General features: G+C 41.4%; 1 protein-coding gene across 10 annotated transcripts in view; it reads left to right on the top strand.

The window, feature by feature from the left end:
* The first annotated feature begins 8930 nt into the window (after window positions 1–8930).
* LOC147454599 (transcription initiation factor TFIID subunit 4b-like) overlaps window positions 8931–17585 on the top strand; it is a 156394-nt gene continuing 147739 nt past the window's right edge. For 9 of the 10 annotated variants that reach the window (XM_086517370.1, XM_086517373.1, XM_086517375.1 and 6 more), the window contains exon 1: window positions 8931–9005. The gene's annotated coding sequence lies outside the window, so the exon portion shown is untranslated. Of the gene's footprint in view, window positions 9006–9148; window positions 9409–17585 lie in introns of those variants that run through there. The other variant, XM_086517369.1, reaches the window with a different exon arrangement.

Genomic DNA, 17585 nt, shown 5'->3' with positions numbered 1-17585 from the left:
AAATCGGACTTAGGATGAAGAAGTTATGATCAAAAGAGTAAACTGTTGTTTACTAGGTCAAAAAACGGCTGCGTTTTTTGTTAGAGAGAGAGAGAGAGAGAGAGAGAGAGAGAGAGAGAGAGAGAGAGAGAGAGAGAGAGAGATGTGACGATTGGAAATTGAGAGATAAAAAAAGAAGGAAGAGAGAGAGAGAGAGAGAGAGAGAGAGAGAGAGAGAGAGAGAGAGAGAGAGAGATTTAATTATCGTCCCGAGAGGTCAAATATGACATATGGGTCCGAAGTTACATGTGATGTAGTATGTATGTGGCTGATGAGTGATTCTCAATGCTCCAAAATTGTGGTGATGAGAGTTGCAATGGTAAAGAGTTCACACTGTGGGAGAGGAAAGTGTTTAGGTCTAAGTTGTGGCTAACAATGTGAGGGAAGCAAGTTCGGATGTGACAAAAAATGAGTACTCTAGTAGTGTGTGGTACTAAGATTCTTGAACTTGGAGTGAACAAAATGTGTACAATCGATTCGACTCTTCTCCATTGCCTCAACGCCCTATCTCGCATTAAAGGGAGTGGAGAGAGAGAGAGAGAGAGAGAGAGAGAGAGAGAGAGATCACCTAAGAAAATTAAGGAGAGTGATAGAGATGGGTAGATAGAGACGATGCTACCTATAACAAGCGTGCGCGCGCGCACACACACACACACACACACTTATCTAGCTGACAATTCGTTGGCTAACCCTTGGCTGACAGCTTCCCTTTTTGGTGCTTTAGACCGATGTCAGTCTTGGACATGGGGTCATGCCTACATCTGTTAGAATGGCCTCTGTTATACACGTAACTTTCAAGGTTTAGAGAATGGGTCTGGTTTTGGACAGAGAGCCTCAAATTTCCTATGGAAACTCTTTGAGCATTTTCCTATTGCAAGGTCTTGGTTTGATCACTAGAAAGTACTCGAAGGAGATTCTCTTTCATTAATAGGGTTACCTGAGTCCCCACTGGCGAACCCACATCATTGACTCGGAAACTCCTCATGTGAAGTGGCTCTGCTGCTGGGTAGGTGCATATGAACTCCTTTAACGCATTGGACCTTTCCTTAACTCAGGAACTCCTCACTGAAATTAATGATTTATGGGATAATTCACAAAACATGGGTGGTCATAAAGAAGTCAACAATATTAGGGATGGGTGCTTGAGTGGCCCCTCTAATTCTGGAATGGGCATTCTCTTATTATAAGAGTGAAGGTCGTTCTCTGCATACCCACTTTCTCCTTCTGGTTCGGTTCTGTCCCGCGAGCGAATGCAAGAGAGAGCACACACACATAGACACTAGTTACTCGCGCACGCTCACACATACCCACCCATAACTGAATCTCCCTCTTCTCTTACTGATAGGATGGGGTTTGCTGCTCATGATACGCAGGCTACGGCTCTGTTCACGAACTCATTCTTGTTGATACGATGGAGCATACTTTTCACCTTGCTCAACACACACACACACACACACACACACACACAACCTAGATGATGGTTCAACTACTGAGGATCTTCCATGGTGCGTTCTGCCGAGATGACTTCCTATTTGTACATGCAGTCCATATTCACTATGCTACAACGGAAGCAATTGTGGCTGGATCCAATAGCCACATTTCGACATAAGCATAACAGGTAGGTGCCTATGCACCTACTTAGGATGGATAACATGCTTTGGAAACGGTACAAATTTCTAATGTTTGCAGACTCACCAGATGCGGAATAACTTCGTTTTGATAGATGAGGCATATTCCTAATACCGGATAATGATAATGTTTTGTACTTTCTGATACAGTTATTGATACACTTTCTAGGTCCTATAATGCATTGTTTAATGCACTTTTAGGGTCCTACAATGCAAAGGTCTTGGTTTGATCAATAGCAATTTTGCATACTACCTCATGTGAGGGTTTCATGGGAGATGACATTGACTGGTTTTTTTTGAAATAACTGAGCATATACAAAGGAAATGCTGCCGAAATTTTTGCGTATACATTTTAGCTTATAACCATTTTTACATAGTTTAGACTTGGTCGGAGGATCACTACATGGTAATCTTGGACATATGTATGTTGTACGAACTGTGGGCATAATAGTATAAAATGGTACATGGAACTATAGATAGACAGTTTGAGCTCTTTACTTATCTATAGTTTGATCAGTAAAGATCAGACTACAAGTATTCATTTATGAGCGAAAGATTGAGCTTATCTGGCTATGTTGTCAAGAAACCTGCTCAATAAATTCTAGATTTTTAATGGTTATTTACTTATGTGCTATCTCTCTGAGTTAATCAGGCTTGTTACAAATGTATTCCGTAAACCTTTGAGCTTGACATGTTAATGATCGATTATTATGAAAACATGATAAGCATCATGCCTCGATACCTAGATAAGGGTCTGTATAAAAATAACAAATGATGGACTTGTGGAAAATTGGATCAAAGAACAGGCTGAATGCTGGTTTTTTTATTATAATGGTTGCTGGTTATCCTGGACATCTGTCACACTTCATGTTCGCTGCCTCGACTGTCGTGCCTTATTATTGGGGTTCCCTCTCACTTACGTAACACCACTAGGCTGCAATTTGCTGAGTTGACTTGTAGTACTATGCGGTGATGTTTGACATGTTATGGCTCTCTTACAAGTTCAACTTAGACTACCATCATTTGGGTACCTTTATGCTCCTCGCACATAGGCATACATGGAGCTTCACAAGCCCTATACATACATGTACATACAGTCCTTCTTGAGCTACAAATGAAATGTATCAAGAGTATGTCACTGCTAAAGGATGCATAAGGACACATAGACACGCGATTCATAGCACACATAGACACCCTTATTGTTAATACTTTGGTACTATACTCATAAGCTGCTAGGTATTTCTCATATGATTTTTTTTTTTGATAGCCAGGCTGTAATGATAAAGTTTGTGTATTTGTAGTTTCTGATGCACTTTCTGGGTCCTATAATGCTACCTCTCTTAAGTTTTAATAATAAATTGTAGGCTGATTGTATAGAATTTAAACATCCACCTCTCAATATGATTTTGGTAGACCTGAGTTGGGGATCCATTGGCACTGTTATCTGCCTGGGTTGCTAACTATGTTAGTCATTTGGGTAACGAAAGATCTTTAGTAAAATGTTTTTTTCAAACTTCTTGTCACCACATGGTTATTTTTGCAGTTGATGTTGGCCTTTTTCACATTTATGGTGGTAGGTGTATGCCTATAGCGTATGGCTGTAGCTGAGTATATTCACCTTGTAAATTTAGTAATGAGGAACTGCTTTTCAACACTTTTTCTCCTTGTTGAATAGATGCATAACTTTTGAATGTAGTGCTAGCGCTTAGTTTGAACGTACTCCAATGTTTTTACATAGAGGCTTAATCCTCACGTGAGGTTCTTGGATGAGATGGCAGTGGACTGGACTTTTGAAAATCAATTCAAAATACAAAGGGGATGCTGTTTGAATTTTTGTGAAATTAAAAGATGAAAAAATTATCGTAAATTAAGGACTCATTCTTTAAACTTAATATTTGATCTATGTTATGGTGTTAGTTTTTGTTGTAATTTTTGACACCAATAACAAGGGGAGGGAGTCGTTGACACCTATCTTCCCAAGTAATGCCAGTTCTGACAGGCTTGTGTTTCTTGGATGGTGACAGGTAAGAGATTCTTTCCTTGGGATTACAACAAAAACTGCAACAATAACGGAGGATCGTCCAATGTACCAGCTGGATCCTTCTACATGTAGATGTGGTAGAAGCTCATCCCAAATGATGTGGGTACATAAGATACAACACTACGATATTATGTTGTAGTGATCAAAGATCAAATTTTTAATCTAAATGATTGTATTATCCATTAGAGATAGAATGTTGTATTGGTGTATATGAAATGATAATTGAGATTTATGACATCTTGTTTTAAAATATTGTTATTTAATATATTATTTAATACAATTGTCTGAGTATGGTTCAATTATGAGGGGATTTTTCATACTTAAACACACACACACACACACACACACACATACACACACACACACACACATTTTCCCTACTAGTTTTTGGTCGGACTAGTGCCATACTTAGCAATTCGAATTAGATAATATATCAGATAATAATATAGCTACTCCAATTTATCCCAACTTCAATCAAACGGTTTTTGTTAGGATATGGGTATTTATACCCTAAGAATTGGATTGCCTACTCTTTAATACAAAGGGATTGGTCGGGGCTCTCAGCTCCTAAATTGGTCAAGCATCTACATGTTTACATATAATCCATATACTATAATCATTGACCACCCTCGAGCAGGTGTGGATTTTCAAGTTATCTTTATATTGCAGGATCGGAGTATTGTATAGAGAGAGAGAGAGAGAGAGAGAGAGAGAGAGAGAGAGAGAGAGAGAGAGAGAGATTACCTAAGAAAATTAAGGAGAGTGATAGAGATGGGTAGATAGAGACGATGCTACCTATAACAAGCACGCACTCACACACACACACACACACACACACACAGAGGGCGGTTGAAGGTTGAGAGAGGAGGGTAGTTGGAAGGTAGAGGTGCAATATGAGGAGCAAGAGAGGTCGTGGTGGCTCAAAAAAAGAGCCACTTGCCGGCAGTGGTAGAGGCGACAACGGGCGGCATTTGGTGGTGGTGAGCGGCACGGGTGGAAGAACAAAAAAAGTTCGCTCTAAAGCTTGCTTCACCAAGCTCGCTTATTATCCTCCCCCTGCAATATGATGTACCCAATCAACCAATTCTGTGATTCACACCCCAAACTAATGGAGATGCTTTCGAGAATGTTAAATGTTATTGTTTTTGTTCTTTTGTAGATAAGTGTCCATATTCAAAGGACAATAATAACAAATGTAGCAATCACAACCCTACTGACAACAACAATTATAATGGTAGAAATTTTCAATCTGCTATAGCCAACATGATAGAGGAGGGGTACCAAATGAAGATACTATGCACATAGAAGCTGAGTTCAAAAAGACATATTATCCAATTTAGAATGGTAGCATATCTAGGTATTCTTGTTTTTCCTCGTATATTGTTGAAAGTCAAGGATAGAGTGCAAGGCACATAGATCACTATTTTGCATGATGATGGAAACATTCATGTTTTCATTTATTCACATTTAGCACATCTACTTTCTCTCGTACAAATCAAATTTAAACGTAAAGTGAAAACTTTGTTCAATAACCAAAAGCACACTTGCAATCACCAAGTGGTGAATTTAATGACCAACATGCAAAATTCCAATCAGTATTTACATGATCTTAGTATGCCGTTTCATCATGAATTGAACCCTAAAATTGATTACCCTACACATCCACTTTTGTTAATGCAGAACAATGAATCGCTTCATTTGAAAGCAATCATAAAACACCAAAAAATAAATTTTTATCTCTACCTCAAGCCAAGAGGGTAATCCATGAACAAGAAAAGATGTCCTTAGTGTTTGTCAATGAAGTAACAACCAAGGAAATACCCCACGTATGATGAGCCACACAACCATTTCTCACACAATTCCAAAATTGTTCACAATGAATGAAATGCGGCTTGGTTTGCCACCATTTAAACCAAAAAACCATAAAATTCACATCATTCCATGTGTCTTACACTTTATCGTATAAACTCAAGTGCACACAGAGATACAAACTCAAATTCAAGAATCACTAAATAGAGGACTTATCATGTCTAGTACTTCACCATATGGAGCATATGTCTTCTTGTCAAGAAGAAGAAAGGTACTTTTTGTATGTGTCTAGACTACTGAGCCTTGAATAAAATCACATCCCCTATTCCTCGAATAGATGAGTTGTTATACAATTTGAAAGGAGACACTCTCTTCAATAAGCTTAACCTCAAATTGGGGTATCACCAAGTCAAAATGGTACAGAAAGACATTACATGATGGAGCAAGATTCTTCTATTTGCTCCAGGGGCCTCACCAAAGCTACACACTAGTTATAGTTTGGCAAAAAACTAGTATAAGCCTTTCGTAGATGGCTTTGAACCCTTTTGTCACCCTAGGTGGAAAAAGTTTCACTCGTATAGTTAATGCTTACGATCAACCTTCATTTTTAGAAGGTGGCCCTCAACTTATGGATGGTCTACCCTATAACCTACACTTCTTCAGAAGAGCACTTCTAAAAATTCACCCTTTCAATGATACATATATTTTTTATGCTCTTCAAAATACCAAATCACCAAATCTACATTGTTGAAAACAAAATTCACCACAAAAATGTACAAAGCCAAATAGATAAAATAGAAACTTTGGGAATTTGGTCTCAAATTCCATCTTTGCAACAAAATTATCGTATTATACTTAGTGGTATATGATGTACACACACACACACACATATATATATCAAAATTTTTCGAGAAAAACAGTGCTTTTCAAAGGCAACATTATCTTCAGTCTTCCCTTCTACAAGAAGGGTAAATTTTTAAAATAGCCCTCCTCAAGAAAACCATTGAAATTTTGAAACTTCTCTTGAAGATTAAACGTGGCCTTGAAGGGCTTTGCAACCTTCAAAAATAAACCGTGGCTGCGGTGAAAGTCTCACTCATATAGCTAATGTATAGGAAGACCAATTTAATTTTTAATTAACTTGCAATCTTTTGTTTTTTATAGCGGTGCTCATTGTGAAAGTAAGATAATATATTAAAAACCTCAAAAAATTTACAAGACAAGTCTATGGAAAGCCTTTGCCATGGAGTCAACCTGTCCTTGGACTTTCACAAGGAGCCCCAAAGTTCAAACCCCTACATTGGCTCAAAAAAAAAACAAAGGCACCATTAATGCCAGTATGTGGTACACATTGGCTCAACAAAAAGAAAGTCACCAGTAATACTAGTATCTGGTACACATTTTAGAAAACACCGATTAGCCAGAATCTTTTGAAGATGCCCTCTTTGATCAATTAACGAAGGTAAGTAGAGGTGACGTGGCAAAAAGCAGAGAGAGGAACATGCTAGGTAACAAGGTGAGAGGAATAGGTGGCTGGTAACTTGTGCGGGAGGCAATAGTCATAACGGAATGAAGAAGTAGCGATATTGCTGCGTACAACTAGAGACTTTTTAAAAAAAAGCTGAGCTGCACTTTGTGAGCACGACATGCTCGGGTGCAAGTTGGCCAAACTAGGGAGTGTGTATCTAGGGAATCTATAGAGATTTCGTGGTAATAAAAGTTACAACTAGGCAAGTAGATGATACAATTTTCCCAAAAAAATAGAAGAGGCGAATAAAAAAGATTCTCTTTTGCAATTGAAGAGGTCGAAAAATAGCAGCATTGTCGACAACCAATGTGACTAGATGAGGCTTAAGGAGAGGCACCTGGTTGCATGCTAATCGACATGTGTGTGTGTATGTTTACTGTGAGATGATGATTGCAAATCTTGCATAGCTGCATGCAATGCAAGTTGAGGTGGTCGAGTAGAGGAGCAAATGCAATGGAGCCAAGGTTGAGTAGTTTGCTGTGTGTATATATCAATTTTTTTTAAAAAACAGTGCCCTTCAAAGGCAACATTATCTTCTATCTTCCCTTCTACAAAAAGGGTAAATTTTCAAAATACCCCTCCTTAAGAAAAGCATTGAAATTTTGCCACTTCTCTCGAAGATTAAACGTGGCCTTGAAGGGCTTTGCAACCTTCAAAAATAAACCGTGGCCAGCGGTGAAAGTCTCACTCATATAGCTAATGTATAGGAAGGCCAATTTAACTTTTAATTAACTTGCAATCTTTTGTTTTTTTAATAGCCGTGCACATTGTGAAAGTAAGCTAGTATATTAAAAACCTCAAAAAATTTACAAGACACATCTATGGAAAGCCTCTGCCATGGAGTCAACCGGTCCTTGGACTTTCACAAGGAGCCCCAAAGTTCAAACCCCTACATTGGCTCAAATAAAAAACAAAGGCACCATTAATGCCAGTATGTGGTACACATTGGCTCATATTAAAAAGAAAGTCACCATTAATGCTCATATCTGGTACACATTTTAGAAAACACCGATTAGCCAAAATCTTTTGAAGATGCCCTCTTTGATCAATTAGTGAAGGCAAGTAGAGGCGACGAGGCAAAAAGCAGAGAGAGGAACACGCTAGGTGACAAGGTGAGAGGAATAGGTGGCCGGTAGCTTGTGCGGGAGGCAACGGTCATAATGGAACGAAGAAGTAGCGACATTGCTGCGTACAACTGGAGACTTTTTTCTTTTAAAGCTAAGCTGCACTTTGTGAGCATGAAATGCTCGGGTGCAAGTTGGCCAAAGCAGGGAGTGCGTATCTAGAGAATCTACAAAGATTTCGTGGTAATAAAAGTTACAACTAGGCAAGTAGATGATACAATTTTCCAAAAAAAATAGAAGAGGCGAATCAAAAAAGATTCTCCTTTGCAGTTGAAGAGGTCGAAAAATAGCAGCGTTGTCGAAAACCAATGTGACTGGATGAGGCTTAAGGAGAGGCGTCTGGTTGCATGCTAATCGACCTGTGTGTGTGTTTACCGTGAGATGACGACTGCAGATGCAATGGACCCAAGATTGAGTAGTTTGCTTTGTGTGTGCGTGCGCGCGCCAATGGGTTTGGGGGAGGTGCCATGGTTGAGGAGGATGGCGAGGAGCAGGGCCAAGAGGGGGACATATGCAAGAGTTGAGGGAATGTGGCATCTATATGTATATGTATTCTATAACAGCAGAGCGAGTGTCCTTTACACGTGTCGAAAATTGCGAGATGAAAGATAAAGTCCAAATCGCCTCTGCGCACACGATAAAGAGGGAGAGAGAAAGAGAGAGAGAAGCCGCCTTCGCTGGCCGTACTAGTCTTTAAAGTATTAGTAGGAGAGAGGCTGGAGCCACTTACAATCCACATCTAATAATTACCCGCAATCTTAAAACTTTTTGCCTTCTTAACCTTACCGTAGCTAAATTTTGAACGACGAGGCGACGCGCGGTGCTGTTCTGTGCTGGTACTCTCCGCTCTCTCTCTCGCTCTCTGGCGCGCGCGCGCGTAATGTGGTTCTCTCTCTCTCTCTCTCTCTCTCTCTCTCTCTCTCTCTCTCTCTCGCGCGCGCGCGCACACACACAGAGAGAGAGAGAGAGAGAGAGAGAGAGAGAGAGAGAGAGAGAGAGGAACGATGGTTTCATTGACAACAGGGTTCAGGAGGCTTAAGGGGTGGTTTCGCCTGAATTTACCCGTATTTGCAAATCTGCCCGAATTACAGAATCGCTAAGGATCGGTTAGAGATTTGGAGAGTCGGGCATATCAACTGAGGAGAGTGTCAACCAAGGAGAGGATTATCGATAATCTTTGAAGAAGACTTTGAGTTATACTCTGTTACAAGTCTTGAAATGGCCTCGCAATCCACTTAAGTATGGACTTGAGACAATTGCTTCCCTCTCAGTACGAAATTTACGACTTGTTTGTTGCTTGAGTATTATCATCCAAAAATATCAGTAATAAGGTGTACATATAGAATCTTGTTACAAGAGAAATAGACTTGTATTGTATGGATTCCTTGACAACAAGCGGATCCCGGTTACGCAAATACATCATTGATTGTATGTTGTTGGATTGTAGAAAATTGAAATATTTTCTACCAAACCAAACAAGTCGAGAAGTGATTTATTGCTGACCAGCTAACGCATGGAAAGGCTCACCTGCACATATAAGAAGCATCCTAAAGTCCTTTAGGATCTACATTGTATGCGGTCTGCCTTTGAGCTTTTCAAGGAAAGGACCAGATACACTTTTGATGTCCAAATTCGGTATTGGATGATGCGTACGATGGAAGTTTATCATAATTGGTTGTCAGAGTAATGATTATATAACAACGGAAAATTGGAGGTTAATTTGTAGATTAATCACTTCGTGTATAACTAAGCACATTGTAGCATAACATTTATAATTTCATCATGATTCAATTACGCATGCACACATGAACTGAAATTATACACAAAGCACATTGCAGCATAACATTTATAATTTCATCAAGATTCATTTATGCATGCACACATGAATTGAAACACAATTACAGAGGGAGAGAATTTGACACCAGTTCAAGGTCGGACTCTTTGGAGCTGACCTCACCTTTGTATCAACTCTTCTCTTCAATAAAAGAGCATTTGATTACTTACAATGTTAATCACACTTCTCGCTAATTGAATTAGAGAGATGGAGACTCTAAAATTTGATAGTATCTCGCGAATAGACTTGATCTACAATTACTTGTAGAACTCAATTTCAAGGCTTGAAACACCTTGTGGGTGATAAGATCTACGGAGATTAAGTAGGAACTTAGGTTGAAAAAGAGGAATACATAAGCATTAAGAAGTAATAACCTATTTTGCTGTTAATAGCATAAGGACTATACTCAATCATGGAGACTTTTGTGTGTGTGTGTGTGAGAGAGAGAGAGAGAGAGAGAGAGAGAGAGGAGATCATGAGCCTCAAGAAGAGCATGGTGACTTTTTTTTAAAGTGAGGATTGTATGAAGTTTCAAGAGCTAGGAAGACACAAGTACCTTTGCTCTCTCCAGTGTAGTCGTGCAGAAAAATCAGAATAATCTTCCTTTTGTGGCTCTCAAATCAAAAGACTTTGAACATGAAAGTAGTTACACGATAAATCTTTTAAGAAATGCCTTCATTTTCGAGTTATTTTTAAAGTACTCTCACTAAGTCTTTTAGAGGTAGTTTTCTATTTTGAGAGCTATTATGTTTATCTTCTCTCTTACTGGGAGGCTTGTGAACCTGTAGACTTGGACACTCCAAGTCAAGAATCGACCGCGACAGCACCAAATAACCACTTTAAAACAGTTCACAGTTCACAATAGATTTACACTGGCTCGGCGGAGTTCCGTGCCTAGAGATATTGGCCCCAAAGACTGGCGCCCCTTTCGGTATTTCTATTTGTATTAATCCGAGTTCAAAATACAAGAGTGGTTGGGTCTCACTCTTAGACTCTGTGTCCAGATGCTCACCAGAGTGGGAGCCCAATCCACTTATTTATTTACAAGGGATGCCAAATGCAGAGTCCCAAAAGCTTAAAATCCAAAAGCCTAAAAATAAAGCAAAGGCTCTTTCTTTCACAAGCTCTCTCGAGTTTCCAAAATAAAGCAAAAGATTCTCTCTTCTATCCTTGGCGTAGCCAATAAAGCAGCCAAAATCTGTCGTAAAAAGCCAGCGCAAAATCTCGCCATGATTTCCGGCCGTCCGTGTCACAAGACGGGCACCACGTGCCAATGGAAAAGAGAACAAACTTTTAACACTTTCAATAACAACTGAATTGAAAGAGAGAGACGACACGTGGCACGGAGTGGCGGAATTCCACCCCAGAGAGTATTGGCCCAAACCTTGGCGCCCCTTTCAGTAATTCTTTATATTGCATCAACCCATTACAAGCCGGTACTCCAGACTCTGCACCTTCTCTAGGCAGCATGCCAGAGAATGAGCCCTAATCTCAAATTTAAAGGCCCTAGGTCCCAAAAGCAGTTTACAATAAAAAGCCTTCAAACTCAAAAGCATCTGGTTCAAAAGCAAAGCCAAAAAGCTGCCAGCGTAAATCACGGAAATCCGTATAGCTGTCATGTCATCAGTCAATGCAAAACGTGGAAATCCGTAAAGCCTGCCACGTCATCATGCCAGCGCAATTTTCAGAAATCTGCCACATCATCAGTTTTTGCGCGTGTTTCCTGCTTTATTTTAATCCTTTATGTCACTTGGGCCCCATTGGACGGGGTCCCCATAAGTTGGGAGGACTTCTTCAGTTACTTGTTCTTCTTAGTGTTAGGCCCCTCGGTCGACATCTGTAAGTTGGTTCCATTCTTTAGGCTTTGACATGTCAGCAGTTTGTTACAGTCCGTACTGCTGCCACGTGGCATTTCTGTCGCCAGGAAATTAGGGTTTGCAACAGAAATTAGGGTTTCCAGCAGTTAGGGTTTTTGGCAAAAATTAGGGTTTGTCAGAAATTAGGGTTTTTGCAATTAGGGTTTTCAGCCACGTTATCACTTTGTGACATACCCCCCTCTTGAAAGCATTGTAATCGCCCTCGATTATGTCTTCAAAACAGATAGAGGCCATAAATTGTCTTAGTAGACACTGATTGTTAGCACCTACGTACTAGGAAGCACATCTAGCACATGTACCAATCGACAGTCACATCACACGACATCACAGGACATCACTCGACATTACATGACATTCAACATTCATTCGAATCTTAGATCATGATTTATCGGCAATGTAGCTAGCAATCGCATCTAGATCCAGTTGGGACCTCATCGATGACCGATCGACTAACCCCTATTGCAACCATGTCTAGTCGAGATCAATTAGACCAAAATGCTGCAGTCGTTTCGTCTTTCAGTTCTTGCACTTAAAAAGAAATCAATATCGTATTCAGGAATTCCATTTCATAAAGTCATACAACAGAATACTGTCAACTCGCAGTATCCCTGAAGCTCAAAGAGACATCAATGACTCTAGTATCAAAATTGAGGCATCTGTTGACAAAGGAGCGGAGTAGCTCCCCTCTTGTGCATCCCACTGCACCAGATCTGCGGCCAAGCTGAATTCTGGGTTCCATTTGGAGTAGACTATGCTAACCAAAAGCTTCGAGGTAAAGTTTCACAATCCGAGGAGTATCTGCTAGGTCCTCCTCCTCCATCCACTTCGCATCCAATGCAGGATAGTTCTTGAACTTAACCAAGAACCGCCTTCGGACTTTACCTTTATTCTTCGTATCCTTATGTGCCAAAATCTGTTCAGGAACAAGGATCTCCTCGTTTTCTTCCACCTCGGGTTGCTCATCAGGCTCCCCATCATCAGGCACATCACCTTTACAAGGTTTGAAGAGACTCACATGGAATGCATTTTGAATCCTCCATGTGTCAGGCAGTTTCCGTTGGAAGGAGACATCATTGATCTTTTTAGAGATCTGGGAAGGTCCGTAGTATCGCATACTAAGCTTTGGAAAAAGCCTCTCCTTTCCCTTTTTCTTTCTGAGGCGTGCCTTCTCAAAACGTAAGAGCACCCAATCATCCTCCTTCAATTTCAAATCGCGACGGTGGCGATCCGCTGCCTTTTTCTGTCGTTCTTGAGATTTCTGCAAAGCCTCGCGGACCTTGGCAAAAGCCGTGTCTAAGTCGCGTGTATACTCATCCGCTTCAAAAATCTTATCTTTCGTGCTTAGGAAGGGTGGAACCTTTGCAGAACCTTCAATAATCTCAAATGGCGCCTTCCCCGTCGAAGAGAGACTTCAATAAATCTAAAACCACTGAATTGGCAATCTTAGATTGCTCGTCAGTCTGCGGGTGGAATGATGACAAGAACTGCAACCGCGTGCTAATGTTCTCCCAAATTGCCTTCCAAAACAAACTCGTAAATCTAGGGTCCCTGTTGGAGACAATCGTCTCAGGCATGCCATGTAATCTAAAGATCTGGGCCACAAATAGTCTCGCTAAGTAATCCGGCTTGACTGTTTTCTTCACTGGAATGAAATGAGCCTACTTGCTATATTTGTCAATAACAGTCCAGATACCATTGTGACCACTCTGTGTTCTCGGGAGATCAAAAATGAAATCCATTGCAATACTTTCCCAGGGGCGGGTGGGTATGGGCAAAGGCTGTAACAATCCCTGTGCTTTATGCCTGTCAAACTTGACCTTCTGGCATACCAAGCAACTGCGCACAAACTCTTCCACATCCTTCTTGAGTCTCGGCCAAAAGAAGTATCTCTCTACCCCTTTCATGGTGGTGGCAATGCCACGATGACCCGTAAAAGGTGGAGAGTGGCATTCAGTCATAACCTTTTCCCTCAACGGCTGTGTAACGCACAACATGGTTTTTCTCATCAAGTAGCCATCGCGAATGGAATATCCTGCTACTGTCTCCCCATCCCGTATCCGTGTGAAAACGTCTGCAAAATCTGTATCTGTGGCATACTGGTCGACCATATCCTCGAAGCTCCTATGATGTATCGCGGAAATAGCCAGAACCAACGGCTTCCGAGACAAAGCATCTACCACCACATTCTTCTGTCCCTAAACATGGACAATCTGGAAGTGAAACCGTGACAAGATGTTCGCCCACCGCATCTGCTTTTCCGATAGCTGCTTCTGTGACAAGAAGTAGCGCAAACTCTGATGGTCTGTAAAGACAGTAAAATCCGCTCCGAGTAGGTAGTGCCACCATTGAGTAAGAGCATGGATAACCGCCAAAAGATCTTTCTCATAAATCTGTGCTGTCATTTCCGGCCTTGAGAACAATCGGCTCTCGTAAGCGTTGACATGGCCTTCTTGCATTAAGACCGCACCCAGACTACGACCACAAGTATCACAATATACTTCAAAAGACTTCTGCAAGTCCGGCAAAGTCAAAACTAGTCCAATAGTCAATCTCTCTTTCAAAGTCTGAAAGGCAGTCACCTCTGTGGGTCCCCACGAGAAAGGGACTCCTTTCTGAGGCAAGATATGCAAAGGGGAAGCAACCTCTGCAAACTTTCGGATGAACTGCCTGTAGTACGAACACTGTCCCAAGAAGATTCTAACTTCATGGACATTCTTCAAATCGGGCCAATCACGGATAGTCTCTATCTTGGCCGGATCCATTTGCACTCCCGTTGCTGAGACAATGTGTCCCAAAAAGTGTATCTCTGGTAGGAAAAATTCACTTTTCTTTGCATTAATCTCTAACTTCTGATCTCGTAATGCCTGAAAGACCTGAAGCAGACGATCTCTATGTTCTGCCTCATTCTTGGAGAAAACAATGATATCGTCAAAGAAAGTGCCAACAAATAGCTTGTACTCTCAAAAAATCCTGTCCATCATCCAGTTAAATGTCGTAGGAGCATTGGTTAAGCCAAAAGGCATCACCAAAAACTCAAATAACCCAAAAGTCGTCCGAAAAGATGTCTTGTAGACGTCTCCAGACGCGATTCTGATTTGATGATATCCACTCTTCAAATTAATCCTGCTAAAGCACGAGGATCCCTGTAATCTGTTGAGTATATCATCGATCCTAGGAATCAGAAATCTGTTCTTAAAGGTGATTTTGTTGAGAGCTCTATAATCGATGCACATTCTCCAAGATCCGTCTTTCTTCAAAACCAACAACACTGGAGAGCAATACGGTGAAGTACTAGGCTGGACAAGACCCTTTTCCAAGAGGTCTTTCACTTGGTTCATAATCTCTTCATTTTGTGCTCGGCTCACACGGTAAGGTGGCGGGTCCGGTGGTGTGCTTCCAAGTATCAGATCAATGGTATGATCTTCAGGACGAGCAGGTGGTAACTCGCCTGGTAGGCCCTCTGAGAAGCAATCGGCGTGAGAGTGGAGAAAATCTTGGCGTTCTTTATCAAGTTTAGACATATTTGTCCTATCCTCATCACTCAATTCTTTCATAAAGATCGAGTAAACAAACAGACTGGATTTCATTAATTTAGAAATGGTCGAAGTCGATACAATAGGGACAGACTCGCCCTTCAGTTTAATGTCAAGTATAATGGTTATGCCCTTCTCTGTAGTCAATGTCCCTTTCCTCGCCCGATAGTCGACCACGGCGTTGTTCTTGTGGTACCAGGGAATTCCCAAGAGAACATCACAACCTTTCAAAGGCATTATGTAAAAGTCCTCATGCCCAAATACCCCTGACAATGCAACCGAAGTTTGCCAATGACAGGTGTAATGGCTACGTCCCTGCCGTGTGCCGCTAGAACTGCCTCCGCAAGTGGTCCCATCCGATCGGGAGTGATCTCAAGCCGCGCTGCCAATTCCGGTGAAATGTAGTTGGCCTTGGCTCCTAAATCAAAGAAGATCAGGGCCTCTTGGTCTTTCACTTTGCCCCAAGCTCGGCAAAGTTCTGTACTCTCGTCCAATGGTGTTGGAATCGGTACCCACACAATCTGGAACCAGTCCTGTTTTCATCTTGCCTTTTCTTCCACGTTCCTAAGCTGCTCTCGAACTCTCAGGCCTTTGGTCATCCTTCTCATTCTGTCTTTTTGTGCCTTTTTAGGCACTTCGCGGAGATATGTCCATGTTCCCCGCATCCAAAGCACTTTCCCTCCCTGATGAAGCGAGCTCTCTCCTGAGGAGTAAGCTTGGGTCGTGCATCCTTCTTTTCTGGGTTGCTCTTTCTCTTTCTACTTTCTTCGCTGAAGTTTGTTCGGCTCGTTGTGTCATGACCTCATCGGTGGGGTAAGTCAGACTGCCAGAGTGAATGGAAAAACCCCGTTTCGCATGACTCATCAACTCCTGAATAGAAGTTGACTTCTGTTCCAAGCAGTGATCTCGGATCTCTTAGGTAGACCCAAGGTAAACCGCTCAATCTTTTCTGTGAACGAAATCTTCTTGAATGAAGAGGCGGGTAGAAAAGAGCTCGAGAATCTCTCGCAATAAGCGTCCATTGTATCTCTCTTGGTCATCCGAAGATGGTTCCAAGCAGCTCGTATATCGCGTTCATACTCTTGAGTCAGCCAAGAAGAAAAAAAAAGCTTCTTAAATTTCAGCCATTTAGCTGGCGCAGTCTTGTTTAAAAGCATCATGGACCACCAAGTTCGAGCATTCCCCTTAAAATAAGAGGCAGCTCTCCGAATCTTAGAGTGCTCTGAGTAGCGTCCTCCCGCGAAAGTGATGTCAAACTGCTGTATAAAAGACAAAGCCTTCGAAGCATGTTTATATCTTGAAAACGTGTCAAATTTAATTGACTGTCCACCTTCCTTAAACTCTCGGACTTTCTTGCTTTTGTCTTCCAGAAAGTCATACTGGTTGGCTTTATAAAAATTCTTCTTGTTCGCATAAAAGTTGTCATCCTCAGAGTTTGAACTGTCTGTAGACGAGTCCTCTGTAGAACTGTCACTCACTGGGCGACATTTAGACTTCTTTGTCTTTTTCTTGCCCTTTCTGAAGCGTTGTTTCTTGCTTCGCTTTTTGCCGTTGCGGTCTTTTTCGCTCGAGTCAGAAAAGCTAGAAGAACTGTCAGAAAAAGAAGAAGAAGAAGAAGAAGAAGAAGAAGAAGAATTGGGTACTCCTTCAAATCGAACACGCTTCTTCTGTTTCTTTGCCTTATCAAATGTCGACTGACGACCCAAATAACCCGGGAAGTCAGTGCCTTTCTTCTGCTTTTTGCCGTGCTTTTTAGCTTTGTTCTGCGTGTGAAAAAGCTGAGCAATCCGTGCATCAACCACCTCTTCTAATTCCTTCTTTGAATATTTCTTGTGAGCAAAAGGTTTCTTGAGAGCGGGTTTCGGGGGTGGTGTTGTGGTTTTCTGCCACTGCTCGTGCACTTTCTGAAAAGAAGTCTCGCTGATATATTTTGTAAATTTTGGGTCCTTCGCAAAATTAAGCATCATCTTTGTTGCATCGCCGATCAATTGATGATGCTTTATCTCTCGTTGCTCTGCTTGAGAAGGCCGAGGCGGGCCATACTCCTTACCGGAATCTTCGTTGTGATCCCTTCTGGCATCTCCGGATGCAGAGGGAGTCGACTGATTCTTGCGTGAAGCCATAGGTGCCACGGAAAAAAAAATTTGGGATCAGATTTCCTGTAGAAGAGAA

Source organism: Adiantum capillus-veneris, chromosome 7, assembly GCF_014529385.1.
Source record: "Adiantum capillus-veneris isolate H3 chromosome 7, ASM1452938v2, whole genome shotgun sequence".
NCBI classification, from domain to species: Eukaryota; Viridiplantae; Streptophyta; class Polypodiopsida; order Polypodiales; family Pteridaceae; genus Adiantum; species Adiantum capillus-veneris.
Note: the sequence above shows the minus strand (reverse complement) of the source record. Positions and strands in the feature narration are given on the sequence as shown.